Here is a 24847-nt window from a genome sequence, read left to right as displayed (position 1 = left end):
GGAAGAGTCTTAGAAACATAAATTTGGGTGGAAAAATGTAAATCATAGGAGTTTACACAGTATTGACCTATTTTTATAAGGCACATAAACAAACAAAACTCTTTAGAGATACACATACATATACAATAAACAATATATTTACAAAAGTAAGGAAAACATAACACAAAATTTAAAACAGCAGTTCCCTTTGGAGGAAGGCATAGGGAAAAGACAGAAGAGTACTAGAATTGGTAATATTCTAGTTCTTAAATTAAATGGCAGATTCATGAGTGTAATTTTCAAATATAACCCAGAAAAAAATAAGTACACATACCTAAAAATTTAATTCTGAAGACTTCTTGTTTCAGTGCCCTTCCTGGTTGTAGTACCCTGATGAGCTATGTTATCCCACTGATCAAAACTTGCTCTGGGTAAGTAAGATAGGAAGAAACTCTAATTCAAACTAAAAATAAATAGGGATGAATTAGTTCACTCAAATAAATTATGCTTTTCTGAAAAGATGTCAAGAATCAGCAACAGACTAATAAACACAAGATTTGAAGGTGCAAGCCTAAGTGGCAGCCTGCTAATCACAATATTTATTCCAGAGACAAAAGAAGTTGAAACTCAAATGCCTAGAATTTACATATGCTTTCAACTTATGAGGTATTAGTGGAAGTTTTAGGCATTTGTTTAACTGAATAATATGAATGTTTACTGAATATGTCATAATCCACATCCTACTTTAAAAATAAAATGAGAAAACAAATGGGTAGTGCCATGGAAAGAGAACATATAAATGTATTACTCTCTAAGTGGAAACTAGATATGTTCAGTTAAGCCTCTAAGTTTTTTTCACTGTGCTATAATTCACACATTTTTCCTGCATTTTAGGTGACCATCCAATGACAGTAATTTACCCTAAAAAAAAAGGCACATTGGGAAATACTGTCCATATACAGAGAGAGACCAAAATATTATTCAATAATAATGATGGGGGCACCTGGGTGGCTCAGTCGGTTAAGCATCCGACTTTGGCTTAGGTCATGATCTCATGGTTCGTGAGTTCAAGCCCCACATCAGACTCTGACGGCTCAGAGTCTCGGCCTGCTTCAAATTCTGTGTCTCCCTCTCTCTCTGTCCCTCCCCCGCTCACAATGTGTCTCACTCTCTTTCTCTCAAAAATAAACATTAAAAAAAATGTAATAATAATGATGATACACATTTCACATGTCTGCTTAGAAAATTACAAATGCCAATATGTAAAATATAATTATCTTCTCACCTAGCCAAGAACATACAGCTGTTAAAGTTTCAAACTGCTACAGTATTCTTTGGTCTATTAAAAAGCTGACTGGTGTCAGTCTTCATGTTAAAAATCTTTATAAGATCAAGTATAACCAGCAGCAACATCATCTACATAAAAACTCGGCCAAATTTTTTTAAGAAGTGAAAATATACAAAATCTTGTTTCTTTGGGTATTTTGTTTGTTTGATTGCTTTTAAATCTTAAGCAAGAAAGAGTACAGACACAATTTGCTTCATTTCAAATGTGAAATCCTTGGTTTTCTAAGACAGAGAATACAAGGTCAGCATATACTCATTACAGCTATAAAGCTAATCAAAAGTGCAATGAATGGCGCATCTTCATCTTTCACTTTGTAATGGTAATCAGCAAAGTCATCGGGCATATCATTTTTCATTAACAGACCTCTTCTAAAATACAAAAAAAAGCCCACTACGTCAGAACACCGCATAAGCAAAGGAAGACCAAGTTTCCAAATAGTATGCAATTTTTTTCCAGTAATTCCGCCTGTGGTCAACTCTGTTTTGTTTACATAAGCATAATAACTCTTGTAAAATCTAAACAAGAAACAGGTGTAAATGCTCTCATGCACTCTTAACTGTGCCCAAAGAAATCTGTTGATCTCCGCTAATGGTTAATAATTCACAAAGAGAACATGAACAAAATGGTAATCGTTTTTACAACTTTTAACTTAAAAAATAATTTTGGACTTTTTCATTCAGACATTCTATTTTTTTAATTTTTTTAAGTTTATTTATTTTTGAGAGAGAGAGAGAGAGAGAGAGTGCATGCACAAGCAGGGGCAGGGCAGAGAGAGAGGAAGACCGTGAATCTGAAGCAGGCTCCAGGCTCTGAGCTGTCAGCACAGAGCCCAGTGCGGGGTTTGAACTCACAGACCACAAGATCATGACCTGAGATGCAGTCGACCGCCCAACTGACTGAGCTACCCAGGCCAGGCACCCCCAGACATTCTTTCATCCAATCGAGGCTCCTCTTTTTCAGCACACTTTCACTTCATAGAGGCTGGTGATTACCTTACACAAACTGCTATCTCCCTTAAATCCTCTGATATCCTAATTTATTATCAGGTCTATGCATGAACCCATTCTTTGGGTTCAGAGCTCACTGCTGAGACTTTGAACTTCACTCATGTAAGGAAATCACTCAGTTACAGAAAACAAAAAATATGCAAAAACTGAGGACTATCTAAATATAATAATAATAATAATAATAATAATAATATGAAGGTTTGTTAGTAAATATAAAATAAGTGGATAGGTTTTTTTATTTTAAGTGGCAGAAAACAGTGTTTAGAAAAGTGTTACTTATATCCAAGAAGGTTCCCTTCAAGAAATGCCCCTTGATTTACTACTTAATGGATGTCAAGATATTACCTAGGATATCTAGATTAGAGACTTAAGGAGAAATATATAATAGCTTTTAAAAGGCTAAGACACAAGAACACAAGGAATAGATTCAGTCACTTTCTTAATAAAAGAGGGATTACAAAATTCATGAAATTTCTACCAATATAGTTATTTTTAACTACTCTCCAGAGTATTCTGTAAATACAGGCTCCACCTCTCCTTGCCTCTCTGAGAAATAATGGTGTGTTCCTAAAAGCAGTTTGGCAACACCATACACTACAAATTATAATGAGAAGTTTTTTGAATTATGCACATGACTAAAAAACTATGTTTCAATTCATAAAAGAGACATACAGAAATAGAGTCCTCAAAATCCATCACTAGAATGGTCAACACAAATTCATATCATATAATAAAGCTTTTTGAACAGGGAAATTAAAAAATAATCTACTTAAATCCCCACTATTTCTTCATTATCATAGTAGGAAGAAAATGCCATAGCAACCAAAAAAAAAAAAAAAAAGAAACAAACTAATAAAATGCAGGCAGTAGTATCTAATGACTCTAATAATTTTGAAAATTATAGGAGAAATATCTCAGAACCATAAATATATCTTTAAGCCAACTTACTATCTGAGATTTGTAATCTTTCAACTCTTGCTCACACAAAAGTGACCCAACACAGGCAAATTCTAAGCAATTTCCAAAGAGGAGGAAAAAACATGTATCACAACTTAAGTTAAAGCAGTATGTTAAAACTGATTTGTTGAGGCAGTTTTTGACTTCCCAGTCTGTGGAAGCTGGGTACTTACGAACTTCTTGTAGAAACCAAAAGCAAAGGCAAGCAAAAATAAACAAGTGAGACTACATTAAACTAAAAGCTTCTGTACATTAAAAAAAAACCATAAACAAAATGACAGAGCAACCTACCGAATGGGAGAAGACATTTGTAAATCATATATCTGATAAGGGGTAATATCCAAAAATTATAAAGAATTCATACAACTCAATAGCAAAAAACCAAACAATCCCATTTTAAAATGGACAGAGAATCTAAATAGACATGCATTTTTCCAAAGGAAATATACAGATGCCCAAAAGGTGGATGAAAGGTACTCAACATTACTAATCACATGGAAAATGCAAATGAAAACCACAGTGACATATCACCCCACACCTCGAAGGAACAGTAATACTAGAATGGCTATTACCAAAAAGACAAGAAATAAATACTGGCGAAATAAGTCATAGGAATGTGATGTACAGCATAGTGACTAAAGTTAATAATACTGAATTGCATATTTGAAAGTTGCTAACAGATCTTAAAAAATACTCATACGTAAAAAAAAGTAAGTAATCACATGTGAACGTTAACTAGAAGTATTGTAGTGATCATTTTGCAATATTCAGGCGTACCTCATTTTATTGAGTTCGCGTTATTCCATTTTGCTGATACTGCATTTTTTACAAGTTTAAGGTTCATGGCCACACTGCATCAAGCAGGTCTATCAATGACATTTTTCCAACAGCATTTCCTCACTGCATGTCTCTGTGATACATTCTGGTAATTCTCAAAACATTTAAACTTTGTCATTATTATATTTGTTATGATGATCTGTGGTCACTGATCTTAATGTTAACTACTGTAATTGTTTTGGAGCATCACAAATCATGCCCATATAAGACAGCAAAGTTAATCAATAAATGTTGTCTGTTCTGCTTCACCAACCAGCCATTTCCTCATCCTTTTCCCTCTCCTCAGGCCTCCCTATTCCCTGAGACACAACAATACTGAAATCAGACTAATTAATAACCTCACAATGGCCTCTAAGCGTTCAAGTGAAAGGAACGGTTGTACATCTCTCACCTTAAATAGAAAGTTAAAAATGATTAAGCCTAGTTAGGAAAGCATGTCAAAAGCTGAGACAGGCTGAAAGCTAGGACTCTTGTACCAAATGATTAACCAATTTGTAAATGCAAAGGAAAATTTCATTGACACACAAATGATAAGAAAGCAAAACATCCTTGTTGCCGAAATGGAGAAAGTTTTAGTGGTCTGGAAAGAAGATCAAACCAATCATAACATTCCCTTAAACCAAAGCCTAATCCAGAGCAAGGCCCTAACTATTCAATTCTATGAAGGATGAGAGAAGCTGCAGAAGAAAAGTATGAAGCTAGCAGAGGTCGGTTCATGAGGTTTCAGAAAAGGAGCCATCTCTGTAAAATAAAAATGCAAGGTAAAGCAGCAAGTGTTGATGTAGAAGCTGCAACAAATTATCCAGAAGACTTGCTAAGATAATTAATCAAGGTGGTTACATCAAACAACAGATTTTCATTGTACATGCAACAGCATCTACTCCTCTATTTTAAGAGGATGCCATCTAGGACTTTCATGGCTAGAGAGAAGTCCATGCCAGGCTTCAAAGCTTCAAAGGACAGGCTGATTCTCTTTGTTAGTGGCTAATCCAACTGGTAACTTTAAGTTAAAACCAATGCCCAGTTAGCATTCCAAAAACCCTAGGGCCTTAAGAATTATGCTAAATCTACTCTCCTATATTCTATCAATGGAACAACAAAGCTTGGATGACAGCACATCTGTTTACAACATGGTTTACTAAATATTTAGAACCCCCTGTTAAGACCTATGCTCAGAAAAAAAGATTCATTTCAAAATATTACTGCTAACTGACAATGTACCTAGTCACCCAAGAGCTCTGACAGACGTGTAAATTGAGATTCATGCTGTATTCATACCTGCCAACAACATCCATTCTGCAGCCCATGGATCAAGGAATAATTTTGACTTTCAAGTCTTATTATTTAAGAAATACATTGCATAAGGCTACAGCTGCTATCAGCAGTGGTTCCTCTGATGGATCTGGGCAAAGTTAATTGAAAACCTTCTGGAAATGATTCACCATTCTAGTTGTCATTAACAATACTTGTAATTCATGGACAGAGATCAAAATATCAATATGAACAGGAGTTTGGGAGAAATGGATTCTAACCTTCATGGATAACTTTGAGGGGTTAAATATTTCAGTGGAGGAAGTAATTGCAGGTGTGGTGGAAATAGGAGGAGAGTTAGAATTAGAAGTGGAGCCTGAAGATGTGACTGCATTTGTGCAATCTCATGACAAAACTGTAACAGATGAGGAGTTGCTTCTTACTGATGAGCACAGAAAGTGTTGTGTTTTTTTTTAACGTTTATTTATTTTTGAGACAGAGAGAGACAGAGCATGAACGGGGAAGAGGCAGAGAGAGAGGGAGACACAGAATCGGAAGCAGGCTCCAGGCTCTGAGCCATCAGCCCAGAGCCCGACGTGGGGCTCGAACTCCCGGACAGTGAGATCGTGACCTGAGCTGAAGTCGGTCGCTCAACCGACTGAGCCACCCAGGCGCCCCAGAAAGTGTTTTTTTGAGATGGAATTTACTCCTGGTGAAATGCTGTGTAGGTTGTTGAAATGATAAGAAGGATTTAACACATTACATCAATTTAGCTGACAAAGCTGTGGAAGGGTTTGAGAGGACTGACTCTAATTCTGAAAAAAGTTCTGTGGGTAAAATGCTATCAAATGGAATCATATGCTACAAAGAATTCGTTCACGAAATAACGAGTCAATAGATGTAGCAAACTTTTTTATTATCTTAAGCAACTGCCACAGCCATCCCAACCTGCAGCAAATACCACCCTGATCAATCATCAGCCATGAACACTGAGGCAAAACCTTCCCTACCAGCAAAAAGGTTACATATGGCTAGCTGAAAGCTCACATGATAGTTAGCATTTTTTAGCAGTAAAGATTTTTCAATTGGGGCACCCGAGTGGCTCAGTTGGTTAAGCATCCTACTCCTGATTTCAGCTCAGGTCATGATCTCATGGTTAGTGAGACTGAGCCCCGCATGGAAGTTGGGGGGAGGCTGTCAGCTTCAAGCCTGCTTGGGGCTCTCTCTCCTTCTCTGTCCCTCCCTTGCTCCTGCACACATTCTCACACTCTCTCTCAAGATAAATAAATAAACATTAAAAAAAGATTTTTAATTAAAGTATGTATTTTTAAAGACATAAGGTTATTGCACACTTAACAGAGACAAAGTAGAATATAAACATAAGTTTTATATGCACTGGGAAACCAAAAAAATCATTTGACTCTCATTATTGCAATATTCACTTTATTGTGCTGGTATGGAACTGAACCTACAATATCTTCAAAGTATACTTGTATACAAATATCAAAGTATTATGTTGTACACCTGAAATGAATATAATATGTCAATTATACATATACATACATAATTTTTTTAACTCATTACAACATGATGAGGTAGTAAAGGGAAAAAAGTGCTTGTGCTCTTTTTGTGACTCCTTTATTACCTATTCACTTATTCAAACTACAATTGCAGAGTTACCATTACTATCAAGACAATGAAAGATCTGCAACCTTTTACTTTGGAAAATTTACCCCAAGAATATCCCATCAGTATTGAAATAATGAAAATAAATAAATAAATCCTTATCTAAAGTACTAACTGGTTAGATATTATGGAAAGGCCTCCCATTGTTTGCAGAGTTAATATCACTGTTGGAACATCCCAAATATCAAATAATTAAAATAAAATACTAATGTGTTACACATAATTGGTGTTTAATAAACCAATTTTACTCTTGAGAATTTATTTAGATATTTCTTGGAAATATTTACATATTAAATATTTTAAATATAACATAAAAGGGTAATTGTCCCAACACAGGGTAAAATTTGACTCAGAGATATAAAGGGAATACACAGGAAAGATTTTATTCTATTCCAACAACGAGGGAACCAAGGAAATGTTATAATCAGTCAAAGGAAAATCCAAAATAGCACAAATTCATGATGATTAAGGAATATTGAAATGAATAGCAATGGACATGAATTTTTTTTCCCCAAAGGAGAGAAGGAAGTCGATCAAAACTCTACTAGACATCACAGAATTTACATGTCTATCAATTACATATAAGTTACAGAAAACTATAAAATGTAAAATAGCTCAAAGTCGGTAAACAGGGATAGAATCAGATAACCCTGAGACCTCTGCTCAGTGTTAACAATGCATAGTTTTCATTTGAAAAGTTTTTTCTTTATGACCAAAAAGAATAGCTCAAATTTCAGTTAAGCCAAGTGAAATAAAGGGGAGAGAACTGCCTCTGACTGAGTACATAGTTTGCACCAGGCATTGTAAGAAATACTGTGTGCCAACCAATTCGATCCTTACCAAAACTACAATTTTATAAATGAAGACCCTAAGATTCAAAGTTTATTATGTCCAAGATCTCACAGCTAGATCAGAATACACGTCTGTTTGACTCCAAAGCTCACACCCTTCTTTCCACAATGATTAAAAAAAAATTACGGGGCACTTGGGTGGCTCAGTTGATTGGGCATTCGACTTCAGCTCAGGTCATGATCTCACCGTTTGTGAGTTCAAGCCCCGCGTCAGGCTCTGTGTTAACAGCTCAGAGCCTGGAGCCTGCTTCGGATTCTGTGTCTCCCTCTCTCTGTGCCCCTGCCCCACTCACACTCTGTCTCTCTCTCTCTCAAAAATAAAGATTAAAAAAAAATTTTTTAATTAAAATCATGTATATCTTTGCCATTTGTGTATGTATGTGTGTGCATGCAAGTGTATGTGTGTGTGCACACATTTAGGATGTAAACAATGAGAAATACAAGACAAGGAATCAAAATATAGACCACCTAATAGTAAAAGCATAAAGTTAGAAAAAAAAGAGAGATAAAAACTTAAGTATTTAATAAAACTAATGTTCTCAATGAAATGTATATTTAAATGATAACAACAACAGAAGTTACTGTTCTGTTATTCAAAGTCTAAAAAGAAAAACATGCCTGAATAGCACATATGCAGTAATTTATAAATGTCAATTAAAAGAATAAAGTAAAACCAGCAGTTCTCAAATTCTTAACCATATCCTATTCCCAACAGAAAACAAAATAATGGAAAACAAAACTACTTTAAAGTTCACATCCACCCTTCCAGTTACTCAAATGGTAAAGGAAATGTAGTTACAGTATGGGAATATTAGCAAAATGCAAGTCTCACAATTACTTCTTCTTTCCTCTCTTTCGTTAAGCCTTCAATGTAAAGCTTGCCACAATTTCTATTCTCTTTAAGCTGTGGAGATATTTTCAATTCTATGTGTACTTTTTTTCTTCAATTGCAGATTTCTTCTCTTATTCTCTGAAAAGAACTACTATTCTCACAATTTTCTTCCTATATGCCCATGATATTCGTGCTCTAAATCTTTTTATAATGTATATTAATACTTTTGACTTAATCACTATGTGCCTTAAAATTAAAATATTTTTCTCTTGTTACCTAAATCATAAAATAGAAATATAAACAAACTTCATTGCAACATACCGACAAGTAACAGTAGATCACAAAAAGAAATTCTTATTTGTCAGAAGCTAACTCAGCCTCCTAAAGTGAAATAAATAGTCTCAAAATAACTTCAGAGTTTTCAAAGAATGAGCATCATTGTATACAAATAAAACTGTTCACGGGGCGCCTGGGTGGCTCAGTGGGCTAAGCGTCTCATTTCAGCTTAGGTCATGATCTTGCAGTTCATGGGTTCAAGCCCGTGTCAGACTGTGCTGACAGCTTGGGGCCTGGAGCCTGCTTCGGATTCTGTGTCTCCCTCTCTCTCTGCCCCTGCCCTGCTCGCGCTCTGTCTCTCTCTGTCTCTCAAAAAAAAACAAAAAAACAAAAAAACAAAAAAAAAACATTAAAAAAAAGTTTTAAAAACAAATGAAACTGTTCACTTTAGAGTTTTGCAGTATTTTGCCCACATTTAAGTCTGAAGCATCTATACTACCCGATAGAGTGCTATATTTAAGAATTCCCATCAAAGTTAGCCAGCATCTAATGACTGTGTATATAAAACATGTATATAGCTTTTATAAACGTTATAGTCCTAACAGTTTTCAACAACCCCAGACCAGCCTTCTCTAAAGCAAAATTTGGGCCTACTACATTATCATAAACTTCTTAACTCTGCTGGATGTCTTTATATCCCGTTTCCAACAAGTTTAAAGCAACAGCAGCTATTAGACACCTAAACTCTCAGCTTTTCCTCCAAGAAATTGTATATGCTCAAATGCAGAAGAAATGTTATTTTAAGATCTATTGTCATTATATTCATTAAAATTAATGAAACATAAACTGAAGTAAACTGAAAACGGTTTACATCTCAAAATAAAAATAAAGAGGCAAATGCCTTCACCTAAGGAATGTCTGTCACAGAGTCCAATTAAGTACCAAAGTTATGCTTGTTGATAAGCATAGAAGACTTAAGCAAAAAAGTGAAAATTTAAAAAAAAAATTTTTAATGTTTATTTATTTTTGAGAGAGAGAGAGAGAGAGAGAGAGAGAGAGAGAGAGAGAGAGAGACAGTGTGACTGGGGGAAGGGAAGAGAGAGAGGGAGACACAGAATCCGAAGCAGGCTCCAGGCTCTGATCTGTCAGCACAGAGCCCGACATGAGGCTCGAACCCACAAACCGTGAGATCGTGACCTGAGCCAAAGTCAGACGCCCAACCAACTGAGCCACCCAGGCACCCCCCAAAAATGAAAATTTTAGTAAGAAATACAAATGCTAAAAAAACATATACTTACAAACTCATGGAATTGGTGCAAAGCCTTATGAATTGTTCATTTAAGGGATATGTCAGTCTAAGGTTTAGAATATTCAGTATTCAACTCACCAAAAGTAGTGATAGTTAACTGTAATATGGTCTTCCATCTATAATTAACAAAAAATAAAACACAATTGTCTAACACTGACTTGATGAAAGCTTAATTTATGGTTTATGAAGGGTATAGTTTAGAAAAAGAAAAACTCTGGGGCACCTGGGTGGCTCAGTCAGTTAAATATCTGACTCTTGATTTTGGCTCAGGTCATGATCTCACAGTTCATGAGATTGAGCCGTTATAGGCTCTGTGCTGACAGCATGGGGCCTGCTTGGGATTCTCTCTCCCTCTCTCTCTCTGTCCCTTCCCCATGTGTGCGCACATGTGCACATCCTCTTTAAACAAACAAACAAACATTTTAAAAAATTATGACAATCAAATAATATAATGACTGGGGAATTGCTTTAAAAACTAAAGTTATCAAGAAGAATCATCACATAGGTGATCAAATCATATAGGTATGCAAAGTTTCCTAAATAAAAGAGAACCATTCCAAAGGCAAAAAGAGTGAAATATAAAATATTAATTTATCCAATATATTTAAATAAAAAATACAAGCAACCAGATAGAAGAATGGTTGATCAGCTACACAAACTTAAATAAAAGGAAAGATATATAGACAAATACTGGCAGAGTTCATCCAAGTATTATCCAGGGAAAAGGACACTTAAGCCAACATTTTAAGTTATTCCAGTCCTCTTGGCAAATCCACTTCTATAATGTGAAAGAAACACGCTCTCACCATAAGTCATTAAATTCAATTTATTTATTCTAATTCCATGTTCACCACACACCTTCTGATCACAATCTGGTTACCATTTGTTCTGCCTATAGGTAGAGAATGGAATATTCCATTATCTGGCAGAGAAATTTCTCATTGTAAATTAATAAATTGGCATTCTGGTTCTATATTTAAGCTTAATATGCTTCGTCTATCTCTGAAAAATGAATCTGCTCTCAATATACTGACAAATATACAACCTAATATACAAATATATGTATTTATATATATATACTCAGCAAGAACCAGTTCCCAACTTTGAACAGAGGCAAATTTAATGAAAAAAGATGTGCCCATCTCTGAGGATTCTTTCAAGAAAGTGTGCCAAAATTAACATGTTGATACAACATCCTAGTACCTGTAACCAAGACAGCATATATAAGAAATTTTACATTTTACAGTTAATGAGAACTAAAAAAATTCAAGTGACTTGCCTAAATTATCCTGCTAAACAGTAACAGATTAAGATTATAATGGACCTTTCCTGATTCCTAATAGCAGTTCTTTCCCTACCTCCATAAGATAATACCATTTGGGTGAACATTCCATGAAACTTTTCAAGTTTATGAAAACAGAGTTATATTTCAGAGATTAAAAATTTTGCTTCATTAGAGGCTATTTACAGGAATAAACAGTATTTGCTATTTCACAGGGAGTAGTATGAAGTCCAGGCAAAAGGAAGAAAAGAAAAGAAAAGAAAAGAAAAGAAAAGAAAAGAAAAGAAAAGAAAAGAAAAGAAAAGAAAAGAAAAGAAAAAGAAAACAGAGAAGAGAAAAAAACAAATAAACATATCATTTCAGAATAAACCTACTTTTATTTAATCCTCATTGTTGACCATGCATAAAAGTGTGCTTTTGTCCCAGATTACACAATTCAAAAAAACTAAGTAAAGCTTGGCCATATTTGTGGAGATGGAGAAAGACTGACTGATAATTGCTATTTCTATAGATAGACATTAAGTACAAAAAGGTACAATCACAAAGGGTAAAAACAGGGAGTGTTAGAAGAGTGCAGAAAACCTAATTTGCATCAGGCATCCTCAAAAGCTATCATGAGTGTGGTATAATTTTATCAAGAAAGCAAAGCTTATTAATATTCCACATATAACAGCAAATATGTGCCTAGAAAATACCCTAAAATTTTGAGAGAAATACCTGTCTCAGAAATAAATTTTCTACCACCAAAACAAAACAAAACAAAACAAAACAAAACAAAACAAAACAAAACCCTTTAGGGCACTTCTATTAGTCACTTTAATTGTTAGTAGAGATGATCCTATGTATTAAAGGATTAGCTATGTTGAGAATAGACTGTTGTGGGCAAGGGCAGAAGATCTGTTTAGTATGCTTTTTCAGTAAAACACTCAAGAGATAATGGTGACCCAAACCAGGATAAGTGTGGAAGTTCTAAAAATTGACAAAATACTGTATATATTTTGAAAGAATAGGCAACAAGATTCCCTGATTATTCAGATGTAGCGCAGAAGAGGAAAAAGAAGAATCAAGGATGACTCCTAGCATTTTGATTAAGTGAATGAAAGGATGCAGTTTTCAACAATTAAAATGGAAAAGCCTGCTGCTGGAAAAAAGGGCAGAAAAGGAGGAGTTCGGATCTGGACTTTGTAATACCCACATGAGGGTCTTTTATTTCCACCTAGACACTTGGACTCTTAAAACTATCCTGGACCATAAAGGGGCATCAGACTCATTTGTAATACATAGGACAGAAACATAGCATCCAAGCAACATCAAAAGTTTCTTTCACAAGAAAAGTTCCAGCAGCAATAAAAAGGCTTAGCCTCTGCCCTCAACCCAAGTCCCAGCTCATGTGCAAGTAGACAAGGTCCTCATAGGCAAGGGTGAAGCCCATTTTGGCTTGGAAGTCAGCCACAAGCTCCATAAGAGAATCTCTTGAAACAACCTAATGGGCATTGCTATGAGGGTCTCAAAACAGACATGTTTAGTTACAAAAATTAACGTACTCAGGAAAGTCCTAAACTATGCCTTCCAGCCAAGTGCATACAGCTCATTCACAGAGCCCCTAGACAAGACATAACTTATTTATCAGGGTCATTTTTTATCCTGTTGCCTGGTAACAAGGATGGCATTCCACTTCATCATGTTCCCAGGGGGCAGAGAACCAGAAGGTGTAACTCAAAAGATGTATCTTTAGAGAAGGACATGTTAATTTAGAACGTCTAAGAGACATCCAAGTGAAAACAGTGGGCAACCTATAAGATTATATGAATCTAAAGAGACTAGAGACTTAAATCTATTAACAATAGTAATCTTGGAAAGAAACAAACAATTGAAACAATAACATGCAGCTTGACTACTTGTAAAAAAGATTATTCAAATGTGCCTCTAAAGTGTTCCCTCCACCAGGATACAACAAAAAGAGCTTATTTCACCCTAGAAAGACATATCGTTGCCAATATATAAACATTAATTTTCATGAAACAATGTGCCATGCATATTTTAAAGTTAAAAATCTAAAGCAAAAATGGCAATAAAATAAAGATGAGGGGCTACTGGGTGTTTCAGTCAGTTGAGTGTCTGACTTTGGCTCAGGTCATCATCTCACCGCTTGTAAATTCGAGCCCCAAATCGGGCTCGCTGCTGTCAGCCTGTCAGCACACAGCTCGCTTCAGATCCTCCGTCCCCCTCTATCTGCCCCTTACCTGCTTGCACTCTCCCCCAAAATAAAAACTTTTAAAAATAAAAAGTAAAAAATAAAAAAATAAAGATATTTTGCAACTAAAATGGAGTTTTAGAGTTACAGGCAATTCAGAATAATCTTGTAAGATTAGCAAAATTATCAATGATTCTACAACTTGCATTCTTTCATATATTTCAGCTTCTATGACGAATAGCATCACTACTCCAGAATGCTCCTTACATCATATTATTTAGACTTATTTTGGAATAGAAAAACTGTTTGGTATCAACAGGATGATGAAAACCATTAAAGGTAAGAAAAACTTACCAACCTAATGGTAGCATTCAAGGCTTTACTTTATTCTTTGTAAATATTTTGAATATAGTTATTTTTCATTGTTTTGTCTCTTACTTGTGCTACATATACATTTTTACCTTTAAATTATATTACGAAGCCTCCTGCTACCTCTTAACATTTATCTTTCAATTAAAAGATTTACAACTCCTTTCTATACATACAGATTATCTCATTTTTGACATTAAATTCAGGATCCTATGGTAGAAGTCAAACTAAAGTATGTCCTTTCAGCAGCATTAGACAGCAGTTTTGAGAAACTTACAAAACTGCAATAACAGAAATAAGATTAACAGATTAGGTTAAAATAGTTTCTTTAATTACAACTTTAGCTACTTCCTAAAAAATACCCTGACTGAAAGCTACTTTCTAATGGCAGAACTAAGGGGAAATTAAATGATTATCATAAAATTTACAATAGATACACAGACATACACAAAAGAATAAGAATAATGTGATTGTCTTCTGATGCGTCAACTTGGATGGACTACAGTCACCAGTTTTTCAATGCATCACTAATCCAGGTGTTGCTGTGAAGGTATTTTGTATGATTAAAGCCTATAATCCATTGGCTTTAAGTAAGGGAGATCATACTAGATAATATGCGTGGACCTGATTCAATTATTGAAAGGCCTCAAAAGCAGAGCTGAGGTTTTTTTACTTGAGGAAATTCCACTTTGGGCTGCAGCTTCAAACTGTGCCTAACAGTTTGAACTTGCCCTTCCTGATGGCCTACCCAATGGATTTCAGACTTGCCTAGCAGTCCCCACAATCGTGTAAAATTATCTTTCAAAACTTGCAATGTATCTCTCGATATGTATCTACTACTGGTTCTGCTTCTCTGAGTAAACCATGTATGATACAAATACCATGTCCACACAATATATAATACTCAAATATTCCCACAAGTGCTTAATGGATAAAAACCTTCCTGGGGCACCTGAGTGGCTCAATCAGTTAGGCATCTGAGTCTTGACTTCAGGTCAGGTCATGATCTCAAAAGTTTTGTGAGCTCAAGCTTGGCTGCACGCTGACAGCACGGCGCCTGCTTGGGATTCTCTCTCTCTCTCCTCTCTCTCTCTCTCTCTCTCTGCCCCTCCCCCTGCCTCTCCCTTTGCTTGCACACATTCTCTTTCATTCTCTCTCTCTGCCTCTGTCTCTAAATGAATGAATGAATGAATGAATGAATGAATAAATAAATATTTTTTTAAAGCCTTCCAATTTATTTGAACCAAACAGACCACTGCCAGCAAACATCCCAATACTTTAAACCCTTTCTTGAACAAAGTAATGAATAAATGAAAAAAGACAACACAGACAGAAAAATGGATAGTACAAATCTCCCAGATTAAATAGAAAGCCATATTGCATAATATCTTGTTTTGTGACTCTTCAATCATTAATTGGCAATTGTTTTTAATAGGAAGATGCTCATAAAGAAGTAGGAGTCATTAACCTATTTATATGTTCTCCTAATCCAACATCCCAACCATAATTGTTTCAGACATCTGGATTACAAAAAGAATTCTGGGGGCGCCTGGGTGGCTCAGTTGGTTGAGCATCCGACTTCGGCCCAGGTCACGATCTCACGGTCTGTGAGTTCGAGCCCCGCGTCGGGCTCTGTGCTGACAGCTGAGAGCCTGCAGCCTGCTTCAGATTCTGTGTCTCCCTCTCTCTCTGCCCCTCCCCCTGCTCATTCCCTCTCTCTCTCTCTCTCTCTCTCTCTCTCTCTCTAACATAAACATTAAAAATTTTTTTTAAAAAATAAAAAATTCTGTATTATCTATTACCCATCCAACATAAATGACATCTAGAATAAGACAGAATATAATTACCTTATACACAAAATGTTTTTATAACCAGTTTCTGGATGTGAAAGTAGTGTTTCAGCATAGATTAAATCGTAAAACACACAGCAGGTAGGTAATTTCAAACAAGAAATGTGTACAAGGAAAAAGTTAAGGACCTACTAGAAATAGTTGAGAGAGCAGAAGAATGGGTAAGTAATATGAAAAATTATTTAAAATGTTTTCACACATAAGACCTAAAAAAAAAAGAATGCTTTCTGAACTCTCTAAAGTTCTTTCTGTCCCTAATATTACATTAAACTTTATAAGATCCTCCAGTATTATAAAAATAAGAGCAAGACTCTTACTTAAATAGGCCAAATCCTAGAAAAAAGAGTCACATACTTTCTGTTCTATACACTGATTTTTTTTTTTAATTTAAATCCAAGTTAGTTAACAAATAGTGTAATAATGGTTTCAGGAATAGAATTTGTGATTTATCACTTATATATAGCACCCAGTACTCATCCCAACAAGTGCCCTCCTTAATGCCCATCACCCATTTAGCTCATTGCCCACCCACCTCCCCTCCGGTAACCCTCAGTTTGTTCTCTGTATTTAAAAGTCTCTTGGGGCGCCTGGGTGGCGCAGTCGGTTAAGCGTCCGACTTCAGCCAGGTCACGATCTCGCGGTCCGTGAGGTCGAGCCCCGGGTCAGGCTCTGGGCTGATGGCTCAGAGCCTGGAGCCTGTTTCCGATTCTGTGTCTCCCTCTCTCTCTGCCCCTCCCCTGTTCATGCTCTGTCTCTCTCTGTCCCAAAAATAAATAAACGTTGGAAAAAAAATTTTTTTTTAAAATAAAAGTCTCTAATGGTTTGCCTCCCTCTCTGTTTTTACCTTACTTTTCCTTCCCTTCCCCTATGTTCATCTGTTTTGTTTCTTAAATTACACATATGAGTGAAATCATATGGTATTGTCTTTCTCTGACTTATTTCACTTAGCATAATACATTCTAGTTCCATCCACATTGTTGCAAACAGCAAAGATTTCATTCTTGTTGATCACCCAGTAATATTCCATTATCTATCTATCTACCTATCTACACTACATCTGTCAATGGACAGTTGGGCTCTTCCCATACTTTGGCTATTGTTGATAGTGCTGCTATAAACATTGGCGTTCATGTTCCCCTAAGAGTCAGCATTTTTGTACCATTTGGATAAATACCTAGTAGTGCAATTGCTGGGTGGTAGGGTAGTTCTATTTTTAATTTTTTGAGGAACCTCCATGCTGTTCCCCAGAGTGGCTGTACCAGTTTGCATCCCCACCAAGAGTGCAAAAGCGTTCCCCTTTCTCCGCATCCTCACCAACATCTGTTGTTTCCTGAATTGTTAATTTTAGCCATTCTGACTTTAAAGGTGACAATGTGCTCATATCATAATGTTTTCTGAGACAATGTTTTTTTTTAATTAAATATATTTGGAGATTTACTGTCTTCAAAGCACTTATTTTCCTCTGTTTATATTCCCGAACAACCCTGATATAGCAGGTAGATAAAAATAGGCTCTTTACAAACAAAGACATGATGTAACATATTTTAGGCTAAGCCTAATTTTTTAGACTAACAGGAATGATTTAATACTACATTTTATGTATATAATATATATTTAGATAAAAGAGTGCCCCAGAGTGCAAGTATCATACCATGTGCTGGCACAGGGAGTGTTCACCTTCTTTAAGTAACAGATAACTCTGAGAGTCTAAAAGGAGCTATGAACTTTCCTCTCCAGAAAGGTCCATACACTCATGCACACAGAATTTTGTATATAAGTTGATGAGTTTCATACGCGCCATATTTAGAAGGTTTCTAAAAAGAGGATAAAAAGATAAGACAGTTTGCCACCCTAAGGATCACATTGTAGTGAAGATACATGTAAACAAATTATAATAATAGAAGATGTAGAAGATTAAGTCTAAGTGCAAAGAAGAAAAAGATTATCTTTATCTTTATAAGAAAGTCTTCACAAAGGATGTGATCCCTAGATGGGACATGTAGCTTGTGAGATAAAGGAAAAGCAAGAGAAAGGGGAAAATACTTAAATAACACCATCTCAGGCATACTCATTTAATCTTTAATAGTATATACTATCACCTTTAATCATATATATATATATATATATATATATATATATATATATATGTGATTAGATATCTACATATATATCAATGTAGAGATATACAATGTAGATTATATAATATACATGTATATATGCATATGTGTATTCACACTTAATCTTGAGAATACTTCTTCTTAACAGGTATTATGACCATTTTACAGACAAGAAAACAGGTACTGGAAAGGCTAATTAACTTGGCCAAGATCACAGAGCTCTTAATGGTGAAGCTGGGATTCATAGACAAGTCTGTATAATTCTTACTGGTACTTTCTAGGCAAAGAGAAGAGCATATGAACAATGGGTCAACTACACTCAAAAAAAAAAAAAAGGTATGGAGACATGAAACCACAGAATATGTTTAAGGGAACGGCAACATAATTGAAAAGTAAAAAGCCCAAAAGAAATATGGTGATTACAGAGGCCCTAGTCAACTAGTTGTAAGAAATTAAAAGAGAGAGAGAGACTTAGAAATAACCGTTTTCTGGCTGGTACACCTGACTGAATGCTGACTTTACTAAGTGAGAAAAGAAACATTAGAAGAGTGTAGGTTTAAAGCAGTAAAAAGGAGGATAAGATTTAGATATGTTGACTTTAAGGTACCTAAGAAAAACAGCCAGATAGAAAGAGCTAGAGAGCAGCTGAAATTTTAAGTTTGAAGCTCTGAAGAAGGGCAAGAGTAAAAGCACAAACCTAAATACCCTCAATTAAAAGATTTCATCAGTGAAAAAATACGAGAAGCAAGGACAGAACCCTAGAAAACAACTTTTAAGAGGAAGGGAGAAAGAAGATGATAATGAAGTGAAGAATCCAAAAGCAAGGATTACAGATGTAGAAAAAAACAGGGGTATGCGCTGGCATAACCATCAACCTAAAAAAGACGAACTAACAGAATAAAATGCCATAGATAAAACAAAACAGTAATTAATAGAAAAGAAAGGTTATTTCCTCTGGCAGAAATTGAAGGGGTTAAAGAAGTTCAGTGGAGAAAGAGACATGTAAACCAAGCCTTAAAAGAAAGGTGTGACTTGAACATGTAGTGGAGAATATTCCAGCTCGAGAACAAAACAAGAAAAAACAGAGCTAGGGACACACTAGAAAGACCTGCTGGGAAAGGCAAGTAATTTCAGTTTTACTGGACCACTGGTATGTCAAGGGTAATAGTGATGACAAGTCAACATAGTTAGGCCATTAGCGGATAAGGGTGGATTTGGAAAATGAGACAAAAGAGCTTAGGGGTTTTGAACTCCTCTATATAAAGACTATTCTGGAAACCATGTACAGTATGAATTAGGAGAAAAGGAATCAGTTAAGATAATATTTGCCATAATTCATGTGAGATGTTCTATAAATCTGAACTAGTTTGACAGAACTGAAAACGAAGAGGAAGCTGATGCACTAAGCAAAAGAATGAGACCAAGAGTACTGACCAACATACTTGTATTCAGCTTCCCCTAGAGCGAAACAACTGGAATAACCAAAGCCAATGTCATTTCAAGACAAAGCATTTGATATACCAAAAATGATTAACTAACCCCATTTAAAAAATCTCACTTCATTGGCATATAGTATCTATAGAACTCATGATGAATATTAGAAATTCCCCTTTATCATAATAAGGTATTTATATACCTCTAAAATGTGAATTACTTTTAAAAAGATGAGTTTGGGGGCACCTGGGTGGTTCAGTTGGTTAAGCATCCGACTCTTAGTTTCAGCTCAGGTCATGATCTCATGGTCCTAAGATCGAGCCCTGCAGTAAGCTCCATGCTGGACATGGAGCCTGCTTAGGTCTCTCTCTCTCCCTCTACCCCTCCCCAGTTCGATCGCGCTTTGTCTCAAAAAAATTTAAAGGGGCACCTGGGTGGCTAAGTCTGTTAAGCATCCAACTTTGGCTCAGGTGATCTCACAGTTTGTGAGTTTGAGTCCCACACTGGGCTCTGTGCTAACAACTCAGAGCCTGGAGCCTCCTTCAGATTCTGTGTCTCCCTCTCCCTCTGCCCCTTTGCTGCTCACGCTCTCTCTTTCTCTCTCAAAAATAAACATTAAAAAAATTATAATTAAAAAGTATAAACTAAGCAAAAACATGAGTTTGTACTTTATTCTGATAAAAACATGTTTTAATATAAGACCTTTCCACTTCCAAAACATTTATTAATTTTAATGTTCACCTTAGTCGGTTTTACATAGAAATGTTTATGTTTTTTAACAAACCTGTAAATACATCAGTATAAGCTATGGGCTAATGAAATACAGCTTCAATTAGCCTTTAGGAAAACTAACAACAAATCACTGAAATTTAATTTCCCATAAATCTTAGCAGGTAAGTAAAGTGTAATTATAAAATTAAAAATCTGAAATCAAAAAGCTGAAATTTCTTGGGGCGCCTGGCTGGCTCAGTCGGTTAGGTGTCTGACTTTGGCTCAGGTCATGATCTCATAGTTCATGGGTTCAAGCCCTATGTCAGGCTCTGTGCTGACAGCTCAGAGCTTGGAGCTTGCTTTGGATTCTGTGTCTCCCTCTCTCTCTGCCCTTCCCCCCCCCCCACCGCCTCATGATCTATCTCTCTCTGCCTCTCAAAAATGAATAAACATTAAAAAAAAATTTTAACTGAAATTTCTCTAAATTATATATGTAATAGCTATATATTAACCCATAAAATATACTTACATAAATTTCAACAAACACAGAAAAGTTTACAATATGGATCCTGTCACATTAGATTTTTTGGGGGAGTCTACAAAGAAGTCTTAATATTTGCAATAAACAAAACAATGAAGAGCTTTTACAACTAAATCAAACCAGTTAAACATCTATACTTCCAGACATACAAAAACACTGTGCTTCTATGAAAACTTTAAAATTCAGTTTCCCCAAGAAACTGAGAGACTAATCCAGAATCAAAAACCTAAGACTGACTCAGCACTCTGAATAAGGCAAAAATTACAACTTATCTGTCAAACCCAGCTGTTTACCACTTCATGGGCTACACTCAGAACTATACACTTGTACAACAGAAACATAAAAATGTGAACTACTTTCCAGAAGTAAACAATTCATGTAATTCATATCCTTCCCATCAAGAGAAAAAAGACAACTAATTATTTTTATTATACACGTGAAGTATGATTGTCTATTTAGTTCACTTTAACCGTAAAAGAGCCTAGGAAATAAATATACTTCTTTGGTTTACACCCAATGAATCCAAAATGATATCAGGTTTAAACTCTAAACACTATCATGACCAACAATGCCTTTTCTTTCTAAAAAAATGTAAATCAAAACTTGTAAGAATTATATATATAATATATATGTAATATTCAGTTAGTGTAAAGATACCAATATTCTTAAAGATAATCAAGGGATATAAATTTATAATTTACATATTTCATGGATATAAGGAAAAAAAGACTTTTTTTAAGTTTATTTATTTATTTTGAGAGAGACAGAGAGAGTGTGAGCAGGGGAGGGGCAGAGAGAGAGAGAGAGAGAGAGAGAGAGAGAGAGAGAGACAGAATCTCAAGCTGACTCCACACTCTCAAACCAGAGGCTGACACAGGGCTCAAACCCAGGAAACTATGAGATCATGACCTGAACCAAAATCAAGAGTTTGATGCTCAGCTATGCCACCCAGGCACCCCAAAAAGACTTTTTTTTAAAAATGTTTATTCATTTTTTAGAGAGAGAGAGCCCACGTGAGCTGGGGAGGAGCAGAGAGAGGAGTCAGAGAATCCGAAGCAAGACCTGCGCTGACAGCAGAGAGCCCAAGGTGGGGCTCAAACTCCCAAACCATGAGATCATGACCTGAGCCAAAGTCAGATGCTCAACCAACTCAGCCACCCAGGTGCTACAGAAAAAAAAGACTTTTAATATAAGCACATTTGACATCATCATATTTAATTAAGCCATAGCAAATAAATTAGTGATGGTATAAGACTCTGAAATAAATTAAAATACACAATGTATTGGCAGTAGACATACACTAATTATCAGAATCTAGCAAACAAGAGTCTATAAGCTTAATTTTTCATGTCAGTATTTTTGTTTTACCTTAAATGAAATTAAAGAAAACCAGTCACCAAAGAAGTAGGTTATATAGGTAAAGAGTTTTTTTAATTTAAAAATAAAAATCCTAGGACTTCTCTTTCAAAAAGTATGAGAGACTACATACCTGGCTAACCCATCCATAGAAAGCAATTAGAAGTATAGAGTAATATTTTTAAAATATCAACTTAACCGTGGATCTTGCAAAATAGAAACACTCAGGCCAAAAATTACGTAACTATTAATTTAGTAATTAAGTAAATTATGTAACAAAAAGATATAAGCAATTTTTTGCCTTGAAGACATTTGTCAAGCTTGTAAAACTTAGCTTTGTTTCTCAAGACCTTAAAGACACAGTGGACAAAAGTAAAAGTTCAGGACCCCACTCAAGGGACCTCCCCCACAAATTTGGGACCTCAAAGGACTATATTCTCCTGGTAAGAGTGAACTAAAAATAATATAGCCATCCTAGAACGCAAAAAAGAAGGTAGCCTGTATCTAATAATGCAATGAATCACGGAAAGGAGAGGACAGAAGATGGAGGGAGAGGGAGGGGGAGGAGGAGAGAAGATCAAAAAGGAAAAACCGGAAAGGAAAAGGGGAAGGAAAGAAGGGAAGAAGAGAAGGAGAGGAAGAAGAGAGTGGGAGAGAAAAAGAGAAAGAAAAAGAAATTATAAGCTCATGTATAGGTTTCACATCAGCTTAGACAATGATGAAGAAAGAATTAGTGCAATGAAAGATATATGTGTAATTGCTCAGACTGTAGCATATCAGAATGTGAAGAAGAGGTTAACAGACATGGAGATAGGGTAAAAGAAGAAAACTGCCATTTATCTAATTTTAGAGTTCCAAAAGAAGAGGGGAGAGAGAATGAAGCAAAACAAATATTTGAAGAGATAATGGCTGAGAGTTTCCTAGAAATGATATAATTTTCCATAAGTGATTTGTAAGGCTTCTTGAATCTATAGATCACAGGGCTTCTTGAATCCACAGATTCAACTCAATACATTCAAAAAGCCCAACACAACCTAAGCAAGGCAAATAAAACATATCCCTACCTGCTATACCACAGCCAACCTACAGAACACCAATTACAAAAGAGTAAATCATAAAGGTAGCCATGAAGAAAATACCGATTAACTTCAAAGAAGCAAAACTTAATGGACCCAATTAATTTCTCAAAAAAAAAAACTATGGAAATCAGAAGACAGAGGGGTAATAATCATATTGTGCAGGGGGAAAAGAATGACTGTCAGTCTAGAACTATCTAGGTGAAACTAACCAATAAGAACAAGCACAAGCATTTCCAAGCAAGTATATACTGAGAATTCGCCAGTGTCCCCCCTGTGGAAAATTCTCAAGTTCAAAGACGAACTTTAAGCAGAAGGAAAGTGACTTGTGATGCAGAGTCTAAGTTGCAAGGAGAAATAAAGAAAAAAATGGTAAATATGCAGGTATATCTAATATACTTTGAATAAACAATAATAATAGTAACAATGCCTTGTAGAGTTAAATATATATTATATATTGATATATATGCAGATCCTGGGGAATAAATATGTAAAAAATACTTGCCAACAATAGCATAATTACCAGAGAGAAAATTATTGAAGTTCAGATTCCACAGTCCTTATGTTTTTCAAGAGGAGGATAAAGACACTAATTTGCTTCAGGCTTTAGCAAGTTAAGAATGCTTGTTAAAATTTCTAGGGAAACCACCAAAAGAAGCAAAGCAGAGTACATAATTTCCAAACTGGTTGAGCAGGAGAAAAAGGGAATAGGAAAATCAATTCAAAAAAGCTAAAAAAGAAGATGAAGAAACATAAAATGGCCTTACACATAGAAAGCCAAAACTACAACGGTAGAAAAAAGAACTACATATGTACATCAGTAATTACATTAAAACATATATGGACAAATATTCCAATTCAAAAACTAGGACTGTCAGACTGGGTAAACAAAATCTAGCTTTAAGCTCTTTATGAATAACATATATAAAAAAACACAAGAATGCAATGTTGAAAAACAGAAGAATAGAAAAAGAAATACCAGTTGAATTTTAATCAAAATAAAGCTGTTATGTTTATAATCAAACAAAGTAGGTTTGAGGGACAAAAAAAAACCCCAGAGATATATAAAAAGATTGCTACATAATGATAAAAGCTCAATACACCAGAAAGATACTGAAAATATGAATGCACCTAGTAACATAATCTTGAGACAAAGCACAAAGTTACACAACTTCAAAAAGTTTATAAAATCCACCATCATAAGAGATTATAATACTTGTATAATTTAATTTTTATATAAAATATGTGCATCCTGCAACTGTCAAATCTAGTATCTAGACAGGTCTAGTGCATCAAGGCTTCCCAAGTATTCATGTACATTAAGCATCACCTGGGGATCTTGCTAAAATGCAGATTCTGGAATGGCAGGTGAAGAGCAGAGCCTGAGCCTGTGTTTTTAATAAGCTCCCAGGGGATGTCAATGCTGCTCATCCTCAGACAGCACTGTGTTCCAGAGAAAGTCTCATAAATTATAAATAATTTTTATTAAACTACTTTCTCTAGCCATAAGGCAATCAAGTTAAGAAATAACAACAATAAAAATAATCAGAAAAACCCCCATGCTTGGAAATTAATAAATACTTT

At 35.3% G+C, this 24847-nt stretch overlaps 1 protein-coding gene across 18 annotated transcripts in view; it reads right to left on the bottom strand.

The window, feature by feature from the left end:
- The window catches only part of CCDC91 (coiled-coil domain containing 91), a 353778-nt gene that overhangs the window by 234519 nt on the left and 94412 nt on the right, over positions 1-24847 (bottom strand). The window contains exon 1 of one of the 18 annotated variants that reach the window (XM_047867316.1): positions 314-333. The exons of the other annotated variants lie outside the window; for them this stretch is intronic. The gene's annotated coding sequence lies outside the window, so the exon portion shown is untranslated. Of the gene's footprint in view, positions 1-313; positions 334-24847 lie in introns of those variants that run through there. 18 annotated transcript variants of the gene reach the window in all.

This window comes from Prionailurus viverrinus, chromosome B4 (genome assembly GCF_022837055.1).
Source record: "Prionailurus viverrinus isolate Anna chromosome B4, UM_Priviv_1.0, whole genome shotgun sequence".
Classification (NCBI taxonomy): Eukaryota; Metazoa; Chordata; class Mammalia; order Carnivora; family Felidae; genus Prionailurus; species Prionailurus viverrinus.
The sequence above is the reverse complement of the archived record's forward strand: the minus strand, read 5'-3'. Positions and strand labels throughout refer to the sequence as shown.